The sequence below is a fragment of the Podarcis pityusensis genome (assembly GCF_964106645.2).
Source record: "Podarcis pityusensis genome assembly, chromosome: 3".
NCBI classification, from domain to species: Eukaryota; Metazoa; Chordata; class Lepidosauria; order Squamata; family Lacertidae; genus Podarcis; species Podarcis pityusensis.
Genome location: NC_138026.1, coordinates 43019130 through 43041090, shown reverse-complemented (window position 1 = coordinate 43041090; position 21961 = coordinate 43019130). Strand labels below are relative to the sequence as shown.

General features: G+C 41.5%; 1 protein-coding gene across 9 annotated transcripts in view; it reads right to left on the bottom strand.

The window, feature by feature from the left end:
- Positions 1 to 20563, bottom strand: part of ANKRD6 (ankyrin repeat domain 6) — a 66710-nt gene extending 46147 nt beyond the window's left edge. For 2 of the 9 annotated variants that reach the window (XM_080999863.1, XM_080999862.1), the window contains exon 1: positions 20263 to 20550. The gene's annotated coding sequence lies outside the window, so the exon portion shown is untranslated. Of the gene's footprint in view, positions 1 to 7707; positions 7772 to 9377; positions 9480 to 20262 lie in introns of those variants that run through there. The other 7 variants (XM_080999856.1, XM_080999865.1, XM_080999857.1 and 4 more) reach the window with 5 other exon arrangements.
- Between the last annotated feature and the right edge of the window lie 1398 nt (positions 20564 to 21961).

Below are 21961 nucleotides of genomic sequence, written 5' to 3'. Positions count from 1 at the left end.
CCGTAAGACCTGTTCAGCATTGGAATGGCCTCCCTCAGGAGGTTGTGGAGTCTCCCTCATTGGTGGTTTTTAAGCAGAGGTTAGATGCATTGCAGATTCCTGCATTGTAAGGGGTTGGATTAGCCTACAATTCTATGATTCTAACATTTACTAAGCACTGTACACAGATCAAAAACAAGGAAGTCCCTATTCATAGGCTTACGACCTAAAAGACACTGCAAAACCATTAAAAAAGAGATAGGAAGGTGAGAAGAAACTAGGTCTAGCCACAAGTTGTGAAACATTTTATAGCAGTTATTATATGAAGACAAACTTGGATGTAAACAGTTTTGGGAGGAGAGGAGTAAAATGAGAATTGGTCCCTCAGTCCTGCTGTCAAATCTCTCTTCAGTGCTCACTCACAGTGGGCAAAAACTACCACATCCTGCCAATGTGCCTCAGAGCTTTCTGGGGCTTATAAAACAAAGATTGTTAATGGTGATCCCAACGCAGCCCAAAAGAAATAAGATTCTTCCCTTTTTTTCTAACCTTTATTCAAAAACTTCTTCTTGGGGTTGCTGGATGCACCGGATGTTTTGAATAAAAAGTTTGAGAGCAGGAAGTATCTCTCTCCTGCCACCTGCAAAAAAAGGTGCTGGGAGAAGCTGAGCAGGAGGATTTGCCGGAAAAAGAATAGAGTGCATCAGCAAACCTTGCATATATTCAATAACAACAGCCCTGTATTAACATCTGCTGCAAAAATTAAAGTGGCAAAGACAACCAGATGCCAAGTACAAATGAATACATATGCTCACAGCCAAGCAAATAGGATTTATCATGCGAGAGACACTGACCAAACGTCAGTGAGCCCTTTGTGCAGAACTTAACAGGTCAGGTTGTGGCAGGAAATGAACTGCCCACAGGCAAAGCAGTTAAAGATAGTGTTAAAAATGGAAAGCACAGTCAGCGCAAGGACAGACAGGTGGTGGCAATCCTACACACAGACTGCTTAAATCTACTGAATGGGATCAACACATAGCTGCCAACGTTTCCCTTTTTTAAAGGGAAATTCCCTTATTCAGAATAGGATTCCTCGCAAAAAAAGGGAAAAGAAAAGTTGACAGCTATGGATCAACAGCTTCAAAAGATTCAGGACTGCAGCCAAACTCTAATTATGCAGTCGCAACTGCTGTTGGTCTTGCCAAAGGTTTCCTTTGGTTTTATCAATAAATGCAGTTTCCATCTCACATTTGGTTAAACCCTCAGACAACAAATAAATCATGGCAGAAGCTGGGTAAGATACCCCTGAACTGCATCTTAATCTCTCTCAATTTCTTACAGTTCCAATTCTGTTGGGACATATTCACACCATGCCTTTAAAGCGCTCTTGTGCCACTTTAACTGCCATGGATGAATCTGGGAACAATAGTGTGTTGAAGGGTGCTGAGAATTCAAAGTCTGTGAGTTCAGCACCCTTAACAAACTATATTTCCCAGGATTCTTTGGCGGGAGCAGTGATTGTTGAAGTGGTATAAAAATATTCTGAATGTATGATGCGGATGTTAATCTCAAAATTCCAAAACAGTTTGTTTTAGGACCAATTCTAACTTTATTTCACCTGCATAGTATCCAGAGAATTCTCTAGAATGCAGGGGAGAGATACCATACCACTTGATTCATCACCTCCAGGAATATCCATTGCTGGCAAGAAAACTGTCCATGTGATCAGAAGCACTCAGCATTAAAGTAAGATAAGGGTAAGGGATGTCCTAGTCTGAAGTGAGCTGTTACAGGAACACTGTAGATAGGAATGTAAGAAAAGCCTTTCTAGAACAAAGCAGAGCCAAAGTCAATCTAGTGCAGAGATGGTGAACCTCTGGCCCTCCAGGTATTATTGGATTGCAGCTCTCATAATTCCTGACTATTGGTCATGCTGGCTGGGACTGACAGGAGTCTAATAACATCTGGAAGGCCACAGGTTCCTATTCCTGATCTAATCAAATCTTCTCCTTCTGACAATGACCAGCCAGGTGCCTCTGGGAAGCTTCCAATTAGGGCACGAAAGCAGCAGCTCTCCTACATGTCTGTCTCCAGCATCACTTTTTTAATGTATAGTGCCTCTTAACATAGAGCAGGGGTAGGCAACCTAAGGCCCAGGGGCTGGATGTGGCCCAATTGCCTTCTCAATCAGGCCCGCGGACGGTCTGGGAATCAGCGTGTTTTTACATGAGTAGAATGTGTCCTTTTATTTAAAATGCATCTCTGGGTTATTTGTGGGGCCTGCCTGGTGTTTTTACATGAGTAGAATGTGTCCTTTTATTTAAAATGCATCTTGGGGTTATTTGTGGGGCATAGGAATTCGTTCATTTCCCCCCAAAAAATATAGTCTGGCCCACCACATGATCTGAGGGACGGTGGACCAGCCCATGGCTGAAAAAGGTTGCTGACCCCTGACATAGAGGTTCCATTTGCTTACAGATACCATCATATATCAATATTCTATTTCTAGTCCCTATTTTTTTTTTTTTTACCCCAAGCAAACTAGCACCCGGGGGAAACAAAGACTGTACTTAACATCCACTGGCAGACTTAAATTAATCTATGTAATAGGCAATCTGGAAAGCTTAACGCTGCAGACCAGTGAAGAAAACAACATCTTGTATCAGCTTATACATTAAGTTAACAACAGTAAACAACAACAGCATGGTATCTCCTGAGTCCTGAATCTATGGAGCTATGAAATGACATGATGGAGAACAGTCACAAATTACTTGTGTGGTATAATTATTGAGCAATCCCATATATATAAACAGAGCTGCAGTTTGCTTGAGAGAAAACAGTTGGTGGACTGCTGTTCATGTTTTACTTTTCAAATGGTTAATGATCAGACTATAAATGAAATGTCTTTTAATCCCCGGGAGAAACAATTACCCCTCCTTCCTTCCTTAAAAAAAGTCAAAAGTATATTATAAATTAATCCTTAGCCATCTGGCTTCCTTGAACAATTATATATAGATGAAGAAAGGCCTTAACCTATTTCCAATATCCATATAAGCACTGAAATGGCAGAATGTAGTCATTTCTCTATCCACATTATAAAATCATATTTGGTGATTTTGCTTATATCGAAAGCAGTCACCAGTTAAAGATGCGGAAAGGGACATATTTCAGAAGTCAAGTAGGAATTTTCAAAATGGCTGAAAGATGCTGATCCAGTGAGAACTCTCTTGTGAGAAAGATGTTATGACTGAGTGGAGCAGTCTTCCCCAACGTGGTACCCGCCAAATGTTTAAGACTAGTGCTCCCATCATCTCAGAGCGCAGACCATGCTGGCTGGGGCTGATGGGATTTGTAGTCCAAAACAACTGAAGGGCACCTGTTGGGGGAAAACTGGCTTTGATTAGCCCAGGAGGAGGCAGAAGTGACGGAGGTGATGACTGAACTGGAGCCTGTACAGGAGGGTGCAGTCTTGTTGCCTAGAATCAGGTGCCACCTTCACAGATGGAAGCAGACCCACCCACCCTGATGGAACATGTGTTTGCAATCCTGCCATTCCCACAAAATAAGCGAGGTTTGTAACTGAACAAGCCACATCTCATCTTTAAAAGCTTGGTGGGTGGCTTGTGGAAAGTTGTGGGACATCTTTTGTCACTTCCCTCCAGTTGTGAACTTCCTTTCCCTGCTCTCGAACCATGACGCTGGAGTTCTGTGCCTGCTGCTGAGCCTTTATTGTCACTTGTCTGAATAAATATCTCTTTCTTACTTACAAGTAAGAGTCACCGATTGCATGCTTTGAGGTGGCCAGAAGGAAAACCACTTGGCGCGCGCGCACACACAGCCCTCTTTATTAGTACTTCACATGCTTACAAGGCCAAGTCCTGTTGCTGAAAGCACATCCTGGGGATGAGCCTTGGCACAAACTAAGCTCTGGCTGTATGAACAAAGGCATGGGGAAAGTTAGTTCAGGGTGCCATGGAACTGCTGGAAATAATTAATTTGGAGCCACACTCTTTCCTTCCCGGTTGATTAATCAGAAATGAATACTACATCCTGACTGGGTCCAAAGCATGAGCACATCCTGGAGTGTGCCATGGATACTGTAAATTGTGCTAGAGGCTCTGGAAACAATTAGGAATTAAAGTGAGAGAGCACACGGACATCCGCATCTCTAGGGAAAAGCTGCTGACCAAGCAATTAAATAATTCTAGCAGGCTAATTACCTGAACTAAATTTAGTCACTCTTTTGTACGCAAAGTTGTAATCATTTAAAATGTGGTAGAAGACATGGCTCTCTGCTCTTTCCAAAGTGTATTGGAAGATTCTGATGGCCCTGTGTCAATCAGTGTAGGCTGATTCCAAATAAAGCCAACCTGATTTGTTTTACAAGCATTAACGGACATTGGGATCATCATCCCCATATATGGTATCTGTGGGAACATGAAAAAGGCCCACTTCTATAATCATGTTTAACCATCAAAAAGACTATATTGTACATACAAGTCTATTAAATTAAAGGAAGGATCCTTGCCTAACAATTCACAGCAGCTTACACATCACAGGCTATGAATACCTACATAATATCATGGGGAGGAAGAGATCTGAAAGATGAACTATGTGAAAGGTGTCAGAATTCAATACATACTGAGGGACAAACTACAAGTGCAGCCATATTTGTTTTCCTCAGTTTTGAGAGAAGCGCCTGTAGTGACAAACCATGGAAAGGACGCTTCAGTTCGCCTTACCCACAAATCGTCTTTAGTGAAAAAATTAAGACTGCCCCTACCAACTCTTATGTTATATGTCAACAAGGGCATGCACATGAACGAGGATGGTTGCCCTCACCATTCCAGTTTGGTCCTAAATATAGAAGAATGCCAAAGCACATTTCCAAAGAATATCTATTAAATGAAGGTTCATTCTTAGCACATCTTCAGATGGTAAAAGGTAAAGGTAAAGGACACCTGGACGGTTAAGTCCAGTCAAAAGTGAGTATGGGGTGCAGCACTCATCTTGCTTTTCAAGCCGAGGGAGCTGGCGTTTGTCCACAGACAGCTTTCCTGGTCATGTGGCCAGAATGACTAAACCGCTACTGGCACACAGAGGACCATGACGAGGACCAGAGTGCTCGGAAATGCTGATTACCTTCCTGCCACAGCGGTACCTATTTATCTACTTGCACTGGCGTGCTTTCGAACTGCTAGGTTGGCAGAAGCTGGGACAGAGCAACGGGAGCTCACCAAATGAAAATGATCCAAGTGGCGGTGATGGTGGTGGAATCCAAACTCTAGGAAGACAAGTGAGCACTTATAGAAGCAGAATACTACCCAAGAGGTAGAAGTGGCTGATATGTACATCTTCTTATCGTTATCATACCACCAAAGAGCCAGGCCACAGTTCTACAGTATTGCTTGTTTAGGGTTGCCAGTTCTTCACCTGCAAATAGTTGTCTCAGTCAAGTTCTAGTCAGGCACAATTTTAAACATATTTGAAATGTGGATCTTCGAATGCTCATCAGAATGTAAATCCCATACAAAGCAACACACTGCAAGTTGGCTTAGATGAACTTCTGAATGCATATATGTTAATTTAAAATGTGTGATCTCAACCTTCCTCCAAGGAACTCAGGCTTCATAACAACCACATTGGATGGCTTAAATGGATTGACAGTGACTGGTCACTGAAGTCTTTCAGTGAGCTTCACAGCTCTGCAGGTGTTTGAATCCAGGTGTCCTTAGTGAAAATCTGATCCTTAGCTGGGTACGGGTGATTGTCTAACTACATAAGCTCAAAGAAACTGCAACCACTGCAATTCCTGTCCTCCTATTTTACCGTTCCCTTGATCCCCCATCCTCTCCTACCTGCAGGATATAGCAAACTAGTTTTTTGCCTGATAGAAGTCAGGGAAGAAGAGTGAGTGAAGAAAGCAATGGAACAACAGCTTCACCCTCACTAAGTGCCTTTTCACTTTTAAAACCACAAGCACCATCTCCAGGCTAAGATGGCCCTGCAATCCTACCCATGTTTCTGACATGAAGTTTTATCATCCTGACAGTAAACCAGTTTGTGCAGAGACTGATCAGTTATGTCTGTCTATCACAACATAATTGGAGTGAAATTAAAATAAAAGTTGAGAAATAATGGAACTCTTGTCTTAATATTTGTTTACCAGGGCTAAGGTTTTTTAAAAACAACAACAACTATGCAAGTCAATGAAACAACCCATTAAAGAGATTAAATAAAACTATATGCATTTCAACTTGCATACCCCAACCCCTGAAGCTTCCACTCCATTTATACAGTCCTCTTTCATAGGGGAAAAAACTGCGTCAAACTGCAGCCAACTGTATTTAATCTCCCAGTATTAGTGTTGTCAATCAATCACAATAAACACTTAAAAGAACTCTGAAAAGAAAACCACTGGAATTAATTGTGTGGAGAGGCCCCGGGCCCCACTGTTCCCTCCGAAAAATACACACAAACACAAGTATATTGAGTTAATGGGATGAATTAGACCACAACTTTATTGGTTACAGATGTGGGCAATTGGGTGAAGCAAGACTATATAGCCTGACTCCTGCCTGTCTGCAGGAAGTCTCATAAGGGTCAACCACCAGAAGGGGGAGCTCTATGATATACACCAATTAAGAGCTCCCCCAGGGTCACCAATGGGGCCCTGGCATGGCCCTAGCCCACGCCCAGGCTTCAGACAGGAACCACACCCCCGGATCCCTTTAATGGGATACCCTTAATGAGGAGGGGCAGGCAGAGGCTACAACCTCCCCTCCCATAATAAAGCTTACCCAATGCCTAACCTTACAAAGCTGTGGCGATTGCTACTAGGTAGGTGAAAACCAAATGGCTGGTGCCAATTTGCCAAGTGGAAAAATTCCTACCCGGTCCCAACAACCAGGCGACCGACATTAGTCATAGCAAGACCATAATCAATCAATGCAAGAAAAGAGGGTGGGTAGGCTGGGAGATCCGACGAAAGAAGGCAAAGGAGACTGTTCTCCAGCTGCGCCGCTATTTCAACGGATGTAGCCACGCCCCCTGGCTAACCCAATTGGTCAGCCGGGGGGGCGTGGCGCGACTGGGCATCCCAGTGATGCGGGGCTGCGTCACTCCCCCACTGCTGGGTCACTGCAAGACCCAGATACCGCCTGCAAAGCAGCCCCCCAAAGAGGGGGAGCTGACATCTAGTAAAATCGGGAAGATAATTTGAATATCCAGGACATTTATTTTTTTTTAAATACAAACATGAATGTTTTCCTGTTGAAAGCACAGGAAATGAATACATATGCCACACATAATTCCTTTCTCATATGCTCAGAACTAGTTGTGCATATGCCACAGCTCCACACATGCAAAGATAAAGCACTGGGAGCAGAATTCAGCTTCCTGAAAAACTTGGGTTTCATGAAAAAATAAAGCATGTTTTTAGCTATTAAGGTTGCCCTGCTATAGTTATTATAAACATTAGATTATGAATATGTATGGATTATTTAACTGGAGAAATTGCAGAAATTCAGAGGGGGGAGCAGGGCTGGCTTTGGAACCCATCATCCCTGCTGCTGAGGCGTCACAGAAGATACCACCGTTTGCCCTCCCAAACCTTCCTTGTCTTTCTTCCATGTTTATTACAGGGAAAACCCCAACATTTAAAAGCACGTGTACCATCACTCACAGCAGATGCTACCATGCATGTGCTTTGCCATTCAGAAACTGTACCTTTGTACCGGGTTTAAAAAGCAGAACGTGAACCGCCTCTAAGGTACTTCCAGGCGATTGGTACCTACCTGTTAACAGAAGCATAACATGTGAATAAGCATTGAGCCATTAAAAATGGGCTATAAGAATCCTGCAAGGTATCTTGCATTGTTTCTTTTTTTACCCAGTGCACCAACATTCACCTCCTCAATTAGCAGATCCACTGGCTCAGTTTCCAGACTGAGCTCAGTATTTATCTTCTTGATTTTTAATCTTCTGCGGATTTGCTCCAGGCTGTCTCATTAAAAAAATGCCTCTTTGCTCAGATACTCCTTCCCTTTCAGTCTATCACAGACTAGCCTTCTTTCTCTTTACTGCCTTGACCATCTGGAGCACTCTGTCTGGAGTCTTCTGCCTCATTAACTTCCCACCATGTTTCAAAGCTCAGAGGAAAGTATCTTTTCACATTTTAACTATTATTATCTCTGTTACAGTATTCAATTAAATAAAAATGATTAACTTGAAAGTTGTCTCTTTTTGAATGCTTCTTCAAGGCAGCAAAACCGGAAAAAATAAGCATTTTAGGTTTTCTTACTGCTTCTTATAATATTGGTACAAAATAAGTGACAAAGCTGGTCCACTTTGGATTCTTGTTTCAATTTTGTTTGGAGGGGTTTTTTTAAGCCTTTGAGGGGAGCAAAGTGATTCTTAGAATCTCAGCCTTAGTTCTAAGGAATTGAAGATAGATGTTTCATTAACCAGAAAATGGTATAATAAAACATTTTTATATACACAACGTATTAGTTCTTGTATCATTAAAAAATAGACTTTACTGACGTCTGATCTTGTACTCCCATATTTTAACAAATCTGCTTTTCATAGGCATTAGTTTAAATCCACAGGTTGCATACATGTTTAAAGACCTGCTTCTCAATAGATTAGTACAGTATGTGTGTTTTGCACATAATAAATCTGTTACATTTCAATTAGTCTCTTCCTTGCTTTCTCAACACCCTAAGGGTAACGGCTGGTCCTCCACATTCTGCCAATAAGGAAGCCAGAAGCATATAAGCTTTCACACATGGCTTCAAAAATTAAGATATTTTTCTTAAAACATTTTAACTGCTTATCAATATGCCTCAATAAATATCAAAGGTTTTAAAAACCATTTTAACTTGCTTGGCCCCTACAGAAATGTATCTACTTTCACATTCTCTAGTCAGCGTTGCAAACCTTGTAAAAAGCAAATATTATAAATAATTATATGCTAGGATAATAACGATAGTCAACTTTTTAAAAAGATGAGTTGGTATTATAAAACAAATTTGCAGTCACCTAACGTAATTGCTGAAACACAAAGTAACACCTTCTGCTAAACCACAATAACTTAATGGGTTTTAATTTAAACCAAAGCAGCAACAGAGACAAGACTAGGATCTTTTGTTAGTTTACCAACACTGTGTAAGTCTACACAGGCTCTCTCACTGGAAAAGATAATAGGGCCCATTGTTTAAAGAGGAAAGAACCTTCAATTACCCCTCAAGGCTTTTAACAGCTCTTCCTGGAGCTTAGATAGCAAAATATTCCAAATATTTAAATGCAAACATTGTATTGCTTTCTGGCTGCCTGTACCTAGATCTGTACCAAATATTTATTACAAACACATGAATAAAAAAAGCCTCCTAACTCACGTGAGACATGTTGCCACGCTCTGGGAAACAGTGGATCCTCTCAGCCATGTGTTTGCAAAACATATTTAGGCGTTGAAGACCAAGCAACAAACAGACACCCAACACAGGGACAGCTGGGATAAACTGCAGTGTGCCTACCACTGGCAATAATAGGGCAGGCCAATTTACATGTCAATAGAGGACTCCCCAGAGGCCCATCAGGTTCTAAAGAATTAGGGTCCAGTGGGGAAAGCCTTTGGTCCTAGAATTAGTGCGCTGCTTAGACAGTTGTTCACAACCCCCTCCTCTATTGTATTGCAGACCAGATGCTATTATTCCCCAGGATTACTCTATCTCTGGTTATGACGAGGAATATACAAAAAGATATACAAATGCTCTTTAAAGAGCCACATCATAATTATTCTTTTGATGCTCTGCAACTTAAATCTGCAATATTTCCAAGAGCAGGACTTTGAATCTTTCAGTGCACCTTTTCTGTTCCCCAATGCACACTAACACATTCCCCAAAAAAGCATTTGGATTACAAACTCTTGAATTTTACATTCTAATGGTAGCAGGGCACAGTTTCAGGTGGAAAGAGAATGTGGGTGTGTAGCAAGAGGAAACAGCCTGAAGACCATTTTGGTGGGTCTAGGGGTGAAAGTGTCTATTCTGTTAAAAAACAGGTGGGGTATTTGCAACCCTTCAGGTGTTTTTGGACTACAACTCCCATCATCTTAGTCCCTTGTTCATGCTGGCTAGGACTGATGGGAGCTGGAGTCCAGCAGCATCTGAAGAACCGCAGGTTCCCAACCCCTGACCTTAAAGATACTATTTAAAAAGATAGCAGTGATGAAAAATTGGCCTTAATGCATGATGATCTTGCAATTGCCCTATTCGAGAGTTAGAAATACGGGGTGGAAATTCAACGTACTCTTAAGTGGGGTATGCATGAGTGGAATGAGATCTGCTTGCACAACGGGACTTCCTCCCCAGCCCCCGGGTGGGATTAGAAAGAAACGAAACATCTGATGAACTGACTTTGTTTATTTCAAAACCCGAGAAAAATATAATAAATAGATTTCCTAAAAAAAGAAAGAAACGAAACGAAACGAAACATCAGGGCAAAGGATCCTACCATCAGCAGGAGCAAATGTAGAGAATTAATGGACCCAGGACTGAATGTACACTTGACAATGATGTCTAAATAACACTTGCATTAGAAGTTTTAGATAACAGCAGTCAGAGAGCTGGGGGAGCATGTCACAAACATTCCAATATCCAGTGCAGAGATGGATGGGAAATGGGTGGACATAAATGGGGAAAAGCCTGCACCAATATGCAACAGACTGACCCCCACATTGTGGCAAGCTATTCCAGAGCAGCTGAATAAGGAAGTTACCAGCTCACAACTTTGGTTGCATTATGAGAAGTGTGATTGTAAGGTGGTTGCACCAACTACTCACTGTATATTATGGTACGAGCATTTCTATAAATGCTTTTTTTTAAATAAAGCCAATAAAGAATACTCTTATTTCACATCCACAGAATCCTCTTCTCATGGTTAACCTACTAACTTTCATTTCACTTAAGTTAACACAGTTGTTAACACTTGGGAAGTGATTGAGTGCTTTAGAATGATTACAAGCTACCATATGTTGTGGAAAGTTGTTTGTTGGTTATACATTGAGATTTACTGTTACGAAGAACAAATGAGGCTTATCAGTGTAATAAGATTGGGATTAGACTAAATGGGGTTTTGGGGTCCCCTCAAATTCTATGGTTTTATAGCCCTAAATTGGGATCTGCAAAAAAGGGGGATTACTAAAATGTAGTTTCTTTGTTAAGCAGACCTGGCAAGGTCTGCTAAGGATCCTGTTTGTAACATATGCTAGAGTAATGCTCCAGAAATGGAACAGCTAGAGATCCTTCTAGAAGGGGACATGTTTCCCTCCCCTTTAACTGGCTGGAGGTGATGTAATAAGGTAGGTCTGTGTGATTTTGTTTAGACAGCCATCTAAAGTTTTTTTTTTGGGGGGGGGGGTTGGATCTAGAATTTTGAACCATAACACATCACAGATTTTCAATAGTGGGGGTTTCAAATAAAACTTGTTTTAAATGTGGATTCTGTAGGCGAGTTGGATTTGGTGGAAAAGCTATACAAATGACCACCAGAACCTGGCAAATCTTAGAAACAAGAGCTATCACTAATAAATTCAGAATGATTAAAATACAGTGGTACCTTGGGTTAAGTACTTAATTTGTTCTGAAGGTGCGTTCTTAACCTGAAACTGTTCTTAACCTGAAGCACCACTTTAGCTAATGGGGCCTCCCGCTGCCGCCGTGCCACGCCGCACCGCACCACCAGAGCACAATTTCTGTTCTCATCCTGAAGCAAAGTTATTGAACCGAGGTACTATTTCTGGGTTAGCGGAGTCTGTAACCTGAAGCATATGTAACCTGAGGTACCAATGTATACTGTTTGTTATGAGTAATGTTTTCCATGAGATGAAAAGAATAAAAGACCCCAAAATGGACAGCAATCTTAATATGTGGCAGTAGAGGATAATATGTCAGCACAAATAGAAAGCAATGGGAAAAGTGCTGAATTGCATCACAAGGTTTGTTTAGCCAGCCAAATTTCAGCACTTTGCAGCCCACTGATTTGAGTGAGAGTTATGAGTGTACTCAAGTCTTTCCCACTGAAACCAATGGAGCCTGCATGACTTTGGCTAGAATGTCCATGCCCTTTGCATGCTGACCTCATTGCAAGATTGCTCTTAACAACTTCATAATTTATTATACCGGTCAACCCATGGGCTGCATGTCCCTTTAAACTAAAGCAAGGTAAATATATTTGCAAGCTTGCTTAATTGACAGGTTAAGGGCTCCCTTCCATACTACTGCAGTCGACAAACAAAACTGCTTCAAAACAAATAAATCTCTATGAAGCTTTTGGCATAAATGACTAGCATTTATTGTTATAAACTTTGGTTGCCCACTGTACTTCCTCTTTCCCTTGCACATGTTTTTCTACATTAACTATGTGCTGTATGCAAAACAGGCTGCAAAGAATATAAACAATATCTTTGTTGGGATCATATAATTAATACTAATAACTTCTATCAACGCTTTTTCACGCCAAAGATCCTTATTTGGGTCATTACTTGAAGCATAACCAGGGCTGAAAGATACAACTCTCTGACTTCAGTCATGTTGTAAACTTGGGGGATTATTGGGTTGTTCTTGTTTTTATTTTCATTATGTACTTCATGTTTTTATTTTGTGATTTTATGTTGTGAACTACCCTGAGATCTGTGGAGATAGGGTGATATACAAATGTAAACAACAACAACAACTAATGGAAGGCCATAAGTCCACTACAACCAAAAAGCCTAAAATGCAGCTGGGCATGCTTTGACTACTCATGCAAAGGGTGATCTGAAAACACACACCTCATGGCCTGATCGCTTATTATACAGTACTTTATTTTATAAAGCTGGTTTTAAATTTATATTGGACTTTTCAATTATAAGCAAAATTTTCTTAAGTAGCACACAACAAATATTGATAAAACAAGAATATATAAAATAAAATAAGCACCACACAGTGACACATCAAACCAGGAAAAGCTAAGTTTCCCTTATGCAAGTTTTCATTAGATAAAAATCAAGAGATTGTTCAGTAATGATTAGCACCTAAAAGTTCCTAACCCTGACCCTTAACACACAGCAATGAAGGCACCATGTGGACCTCTTTGGGGAGTGTATTCCCTTTTCCCTGAGTGACTGCCTCAACTCTGATGGTGGTGAGACATTAAGATTGCAATCCTATCCCACTGTACTCGATGGGAATAACTTCTAAGTAGACATGTGCACTATAAGGCTTACAATTACCCATTGAAAACACATATTTCCAACCCCCCCCCTTAAATCTTAATCTCTGACAGAAATTTAGACTCGCATCCACTCAGTCTCATCTTAGCTTCTCATTTCTCATTCTTATCCCCTTCACCCCACAAGGTGTTTTTTTTCCAGGGCAGGAACATTTCTTCCTCTTCTGTAAACAACATTGTTTCGTGCCTATTTGAACTGTGCCAACAGTAATCACTAATTCAGCAACATCTCAGTAGCTGTAGCTTTAAACCTCTCCCACTTTGCTCTCCACCAAAAGACAGCTAGCGCTTGGGGGCAGATTCAAAGAGGTCATAAAGGGTCACAAGAATACTATTAACATCCACTTACGCCCTGTGTCAGAAGAAGGCAGCAAAAGGGCTCAGGAATGAAGATTTAGTATCTTGGTGAAAAGATCTGGTTTTACAAGATCCTTCACAGATAATGTCCTTCATTCCAAGGCACTGTTGGCATTTTGTTCTTTGTTCCTCTGCCTCCCCTCTCCCCCCCCCCCACACTATTTGTATCAGGCTTCTGGAAGTAGGGGGGTTTTTTTGTTTGCAAAAGCCAGAGGAATTATAAACCTGGTCTTACTTTATCACAAATTAAGAATGCTCTTATGTAGAGAGAACCCACAAATCAGAAGCATGGGCACTGGGCAAACTGCTTTCATTCAAGTTGAGAAAGAATGGCATAAACTTGTAAGGATAAGCTAGGAAAGGGGACACAAAGTTGTAGGGAATATGCAAAACTGGGGACAGACAGGTATTAGGGCACTTGTTTCTGTATCAGACCATTGCTCAGTCCCTGCTCCTGCCAACCTAGCAGTTTGAAAGCACGTCGAAGAACAAGTAGATAAATAGGTACCTCTCCAGCGGGAAGGTAAACGGTGTTTCCGTGAGCTGCTCTGGCTCGCCAGAAGCGACTTAGTCATGCTGGCCACATGACTCGGAATAAAGTGAGATGAGCGCCGCAACCCCAGAGTCGTCAGCGACTGTATCAGTATGAGAAGACCTCAGAATTAGCAAGACCAAAGAGGAGGGGAAGTCCCTCATTTTTGAGTCAGCATACATAGGGTAGGGTTCTGCAACAGGCTTAAATGGTTAAAATTTACAAGCAGAAGACAGCAGTATTATGCTCCAATAATACTTGTTTCACTTTCATTGGAACATTCACAAAATTGTGCCCTACAACTCAAAGTAGGTTTCAGAAGAGGACAGTTGCCAGAAGCAAAGATTTAGAATGTAAAAGCACATTATTTTACATGAAAGAGGAAATATGTTTACTATTTACACACTGCAAGAGTAGGTCCATTCCTTAATTTAAAATTTCTGTGTCTTTTTGATGGTGAGTAAATTTTACTCTTCCCTTAAAACAAACATAATTTAGTCCCCCAATCCTAGAACTTTTTCGTGATCACAATTATTAGAATACTTTCACAGGAAATATTCTGTACACTCATAAAGGTCAGTTTAAAGAGAGCAGGAGGGAGGTTGTGTAGTTATTTCCGGAAACAGTTCAAATGCATGAACGATTATTGGTCTTGCTGACAGAAAAGTTTTTGAAGAATTACGTCCGCTACAAGCCTTGTGTAACACAGCTAACACAGTTAATTCCTATTGTGCCCTTCAAACAAATTCACTGAAGCTTAACCTGTCTTAACAGTAGTTTCGCTCTGCACACACACTATTCATCATTCTTAAAATCCTCTAGATGCCAGGTATTAAAGGAAGCCCTGCAATATACGTAAATAATAACGTTGTCATTACTTATAATGCATTTTTGCCACTGACAATTTTAGCAGAAAGGAAATCAACAAACTACAAGGGTTCAAGCTTCCCTGTGACAGAACTACCTTGTTATTCAGTCACTAAATGACGACACACAAAACTTCATTCTAGAAAGTTATCAAAGTACTGTACAGTACAACAAAACACACTGAACTGACAGTAACTGCAAATCTATGCTTGTTTTCAGAATCCTCTAATGGAAGCATAAAAAAAAAATTGTTCTATAAAGTTTAAAATACAGAAAAAGCACTGCAAACAGTGTTCGAAACTCCCATCACTCTCGGCGCATTTTGCAACAGGGAATTTCATTAGCGCGAGCAGTTTCTGAGCTCTGGGCTCAGTACTGCACCTAAGATTTCAGATTAAAACTGCAGAGTGGAAGGAAAGGAGGACCTTTTTCTGCCTCCCCACTTCCAGCTACGCTCTGAAGACTGGAGAAGACACCCTCTTAAGAATATTACGGGGGTGGGCACGAGAAGGACTAGACCATGTGAAAAGTAAACATAATATTTTAGCTGCAGTTCATTCATTTTCAGCTTTGTATTCATTATACAAAAGTGCGCCTAGACATTCTGTTGTTGTGCCCATAACCTAGGTTTAAGGTGACAATTATCTCCTAGCTTTCATAACTCAGTTTCTAACATTGACTGTAAAGTGGGGAAGAGAACAGTATCAACTCTCTTCACCAGGCCTGTAACACTTTAATACAGTAAAACCTTTGTTTTGTATCTTACATACCTAAGGTCAGATGGCATTCTGAGCTTTAATTTTGAGGATTGAGGATCAAGCATCTATATGATATATTTTATTGCAGGAAGCATGATAACTCAGGGACAAACAGAATTTAGGAAACAAACACGGGCATTGCTTGTCATGAGCATTACATTACTACCAACCAACCTACCTACTTCAGAGAATAGCATATTCCTCCCCATACATTAAATTAAATCCCTGCATACCTAGTCTATGCAAATAACAATGAAATGTGCAGAAATGTTGAGTGTAAAAATATCTTGCATCCTTCAGTTTATTTCATCTTGTTTTAAAACTAGATCCCTTTACACCACCAGTTGCTTATTATCATCAACAACAACACATACAAAGAGTCCCCCCTTTACAACGAAGCAGAATGACAATGTGACAATTTTGAAAGAGAAGAATGCTTTATTTTCAATGTCCTATTAGCACAAATGAAGAAATGGGCAACGGAGTGTGGGATTCTATCAACTAAAGGAAGAATAATTAGATTACAGTCTGCTATTTTGAAAAGAAACAAATGCTGACTTTCTAAGTGATTTTTCACAGGCATTTTTTTAAAAAATATTGGCCTAAGACATATCTAATCATGGAGCCTGTGTGCATAAGTATCCTTTTGCATACGGATGTCTCTGGGCACATCAAACCTTCCAATGTGTCTTGCTATTGATGGACTTGGGATAGAAATAACTATGCAGAAACTATAATACATGCCCAAAACTCAAGAATTTAATTATGCTCTTCTGCTGTCTGCATGGGACAAACTGGTGTAGGTCTCAACGCAGAGTGAGGGTGGGGGATTTGACATAAGTTTGGCACTCCATAGGAACACATCTAGAGATGTATGCAAATCAGCCTACAGATGTTTGGTAAAATTCAACTGATTATACATATACACAGAATGTATTAATTCTAAGGTGGCATGATTCCTGTTCTCATCAGGTGAGGGAGGCATGAGAAATTATTAATTACTGGTATTATGCTGTGCAAAATAGCAGTTTGCTACTTCCTTTTGACTGCCACAATTTTTTTGAAACTAAAAACAATAGATGCATTGAACAGATATTTGGATGGATCACCATTAACTCAAGCATTAAAAGAGAGTAAGAAACATTTAAAAGAATTAAACAGATAACAACTAAGAAACAGATTCTAGCACCAAGATTTGCGTTCCTTTTCAAGTCGCAACTCATCCTAGGTTTAAATTTTGCCTCAAGGGGATGCCAATAATACAAGAGACACAATACTAGTAATCTAATATGGATGTTTTTGGTACAAAAACAGAGGCCTGCAATGTAAGTTAGTGCCACACATTCTCCTCTTCTTTTTTGCAATCCACCCCTACTATATGTTTCACCGCATATGAAAGTAACTAGAGTGTTCAGTCCCTCCCTAGTACTGAATTATGGCATGACTTCTGTGCACCTAAGTAATAAATCTACAAATGGTATATCTTGTACAAGCATATAATCACATTAGCTAGGACACTGTTTTTCTATCACTCTTTATGTACTGTTTTGAGCTGAGTGCTTCAAGAATATGCTATTATTTTTTATAGATTTAGGTGTTCTACATCTACCTGAATATTCATCAAGCTTTGTACTTTGTGTTACTTTAATACTCAACACAAAGCTTACAAGATAGAGGACTAAGCCCAGCCCTCTTCTAAAGTGCCTGAAGCAAATTGCAACTCATCTCTTCAATAAGAAGATGACAGGCACTGTTTTGGAATGCATAGATAACTGCATTTTAGAGATAGGAGGATCCTGCCCTCTTGACTAGGCTGCTACATCCTTTAAGGCAGGCAGTGGAGAAGGTCAGGACTTTTTGAATTTGCAGGTAATGGTCACCAACCATACATAAACATGGAGAAAACTTGCATTGAAAGTTAAGTTGCACAAAGAGAGCCATCACTGCCAAAGCAGAGGCTGATTCAACACACATTTGTTAAAGTTTATGGGAATACGTTCGGTGTGGCTGTGAAAATATTCCGCCAATATTGAACAGGGGGATGGGGGGGGATGATCGTTAAAACATCTGGTGTATGAAATGGATATATGCAGAGCTGTTGTGGCACAGCAGCAAGACAGGGACTGGCCATGCTAACTATTGTGCTTAGTTGTCATTTCCAATTCATAAAAGAAAGGAAGCTTTATTCTTTATACAGCTATGGAAACAGATAATATCTGGTCATATTTTAATACACTGTATTTGCAAGGTGTTATACTTTGCAAATGGAATACTGAAATGCACACAAATCAGCATTAACTATTCAAACAGTAACTTTCTGCCAAAGCTTCCACTTCCTTATAGGAACTCTCCCACCCAACAGTTAATTTTATTTTCTCGTAACTGTCTTCGGCCAACACAGTCAATCACTGAAATTACACAATTACCCAAGTGTGTTATATACGTATAAAAAACACCATAAAATATAGGTAACAGCTTACTATATTTAACAACCACTATAGCTTATTTTGAAGGGACGTGGGTGACGCTGTGGGTTAAACCACAGAGCATAGGGCTTGCTGATCAGAAGGTTGGCAGTTCGAATCCCCGCGACGGGGTGAGCTCCCATTGCGCGGTCCCTATTCCTGCCAACCTAGCAGTTCGAAAGCACGAAGTGCAAGTGAATAAATAGGTACCGCTCCGGCGTTTCCATGCGCTGCTCTGGTTCGCCAGAAGCTGCTTAGTCATGCTGGCCACATGACCCAGAAGCTGTACGCCGGCTCCCTCGGCCAGTAAAGCGAGATGAGCGCCGCAACCCCAGAGTCACCCGCGACTGGACCTAACGGTCAGGGGTCCCTTTACCTTTACATAGCTTGTTTTAAAATACTTTAATCCCATTTTTCTGCATATGTAAAAGCATAAAAGTAGCGTTTTAATTCAGTGTTTGCAATAAATTTGCAAAGTGTGTTGTAAAAGACCCAAATTATAATAATAAACTTGCTCAATGCAAGTTTTTGTTTAACAGATTCTGTCTTCATTCTTACTTGTCTCTAATGAGAACTGGTTGTGACAAGTCTACCTATAATTGGAATGAATGCAGGTTTTTTAAAAAGTATTTAAAATAAAAGAGAGAGACTGTTGGTGAATAGCATATGGTTAATTTCACAATTAAGAAACCTTCATAAACTTCCTAAAATGCAGGAGATTATTCAAAAGCAGCTTCCCAGTGCATTTATACATGGGGGCAGGAGGGAAACCACATGTGAGGCAGTCAACACCTGACAACTTACATTTGGGATACACATCATAATACCCTCCACTGAAGCACCTATCGTTTAGAGAAAGTATGTAACATGAGATGTGTTTTCTTCTTAAATAAATCAAGGTGACGGGATTCTGGAAATGAGAGGTGTTGACAGCAGGGCTTACCATGAGGCAAGTAGGGGTAGCAGACTTGGAGTGCCATTAATTAGTGAGAGACAAGAGAGAGGTGACTATTGCGTGGGCAGAATCCACCAGGAAAAGTCCCTTCACAAATCGCACTGAAATGACCATGAGCTGAATATCTTGCACATGCACAGCTCCCATTTATTTCAATGAGGCTTGCAGGAGAATTACTCCCACTCTGGCCATTTAGATTTTCCACATCAAGTTTGGAGCATACCTGGCTGGACTGGACTCTCAGCTCAGCCTGGAAGGCATGATGTCTAACCTACAAGTCAACAAATGGAGAAGCCGGGCTCAGGAGCCAAATGCAGCCATCCAGACCTCTCTTCCTGGGCTGTGTCCCCTCAGCCACAACCCTGACTAGCTTTTCCTTTGGGTTCTCAAGTGCTTTTGTCTGGCTAGAATGAGTCCTTGGGCTGTAATTAAATTAATCTTGGCTGGATGGGAAAATGAAGAAGAGAGAGAGTAGAACCTGTAACTTTTGCATGTGTTTAACTACAGTGCAAAGGTAAGAGACACATTTATTGACCCACTCACGTTTGCTTCTGCCCCTCCCCCCCCCCCGCTGTAAATTGAGTCTCCTAATCTCAGGTGTGACCTGGGCCAGCTGTTGCTGCTTCTCTGATTGGCAGGGAGAAGGCAGCGGCACTCTGGCTATGCTCAGACTCCCGTCTTGCTTTTTTCCTTTGTTTGTTTTTTCTAGCCTTCCTACATAAGCCAGGGTGTGCATTGGCATATCCAGGCAGTGTTATGGTTTAACGCTGGCTCAGACCTGAGCCCTGGAAGGTTCTGAGATTAGGAGGAGGGGCGAGAGAGGAAGAGGCAACACTTGCAGCGGCCAAACAATCACAGAAACCGGAGCTGGGGGTGGGGAGAAATAGAGAGAGAAACAGAGGAGTTCCTTACAGATAGCTCTTGTATTCATAGATTTCCCCCTCCTTCTGCTTGTTTACAAAATGTAGACACGGTGCAAGAGAAGGAGACTTGGCTGCAGAACCCTGTCTTGCATACAGGGATAACCCTCCCCTCCCCGCTCAATGCAATGCATATATGTATATTTTAAATACCTACCTTTTCTCTTCTCTCCCAGGGCGCCCTGCTACGCACATCCCAGCTCGGCGGACGAACAAACCGTGCAAAACGATGGGCTTGTAGGAAGCGGGGAGGTGGGGGAATCTCTGCCGCTCCAGCTGCCCCTCGTAGGAGCGGTAGGCTTGGTCCTCCCTTGCTCCACCCTCGTGAAAAGGGTTTGCAAAGTTACTACGAAATCCTGCTCCAATGCACGCCGCAGGTAACTTTGCTCTCCGGCGTGGGGCGGGGGAGGCTTCTGCGTTCACCATCCGCTCCGGCATTGCCATCTAGCGGCCGCAGCTGGAAACAGCCCAAAGTGAAAAAGATCTGCTGCTCAGAGAGCAGAGTCAAGAGGTCGAGATGGGCGTTGGTGAGCGACATCTAGCGGCCACGGTCAGGAACAACACGGTCCGGAATTCGTCTGACCCTCCTTGACTAATTTGTCCCAATAAAAAAAATCCTCCCAGTAGCACCTTTAAGACCAACTAAGTTAGTTCTTGGTATGAGCTTTCGTGTGCAAGCACACTTCTTCAGATGCTTGCACACGAAAGCTCATACCAAGAACTAACTTAGTTGGTCTTAAAGGTGCTACTGGAAGGATTTTTTTTATTTTGACTATGGCAGACCAACACGGCTACCTATCTGTAATTTGTCCTAATTTTTTTCATCACAATATGTGTCCCATGAAACACCATGAGACTTGCTTCTCAGTAATTTTTTTTTTTTTTTAAATCACGCTTAGGATCAGGCTTTTGACTTGCAGTGTAGGAAAACAGATGTGGCAAAAGGAGCAGCACAAATTTAAGGGGGGAAAAAATCACTCAGTGATTGACTTGAATATGCAAAAAATGCTTCCACAGGTCAAACACCACTCTCCCCACCACCACTTCTGCTGCCACCGGAACACACAGCCGGTGTTCCACTCACCCCAAAACTGGGTGAGAGTAGAGGCATTCTGCAAGGTGTTGTGGCTCATCTTCTCCACCCTAGGAGGCATTCCAGTGAGAAGGTGCATTCTGGTGGTGGTGGAAGTGGTTGTTCATCCACCACCTGAGGCAAGTGCTTCACCCCGCTGCATCAGTGGGCTGGTTCTGCCCTCTGGTGTATGTCTGGGTCAAAAAAGCAGGCCTTGCCTATACAGTGGTACCTCGGGTTACATATGCTTCAGGTTACAGACTCTGCTAACCCAGAAATAGGGCTTCAGGTTAATAACTTTGCTTCAGGATGAGAACAGAAATCGTGCAGCAGCAGGAGGCCCCATTAGCTAAAGTGGTGCTTCAGGTTAAGAACAGTTTCAAGTTAAGTACAGAATGAATTAAGTACTTAACCCGAGGTACCACTGTATTTGTTTTCAAGCGCCTGAGCTCAGTAACAGAACATATAAAGCAATATTTTTAAAGTGATGAACCATCTGGTCATGAGGATAATGGATTTCTCCTATCGCTTACAAATCATGAGTCAACAAGCACGTTCAGAAGCAGCAGATTGCTTACTGGCCACAGGATTGTACATCCATAACTGTATAATGTAAACCAGTCACTCTGAAGCATCTTACCTGACTAAACTTGTCTGCAAATTTTCAAGGGTGCACTTTTCATCTTTACTGTCCCTGTCTTGCCAGCTTATTCAATGCCACTGCTTGAACTTGTGGATTAATACTGAGAAGACAGCGCTTTTCAAAAGACACTTTGCGGTGTGG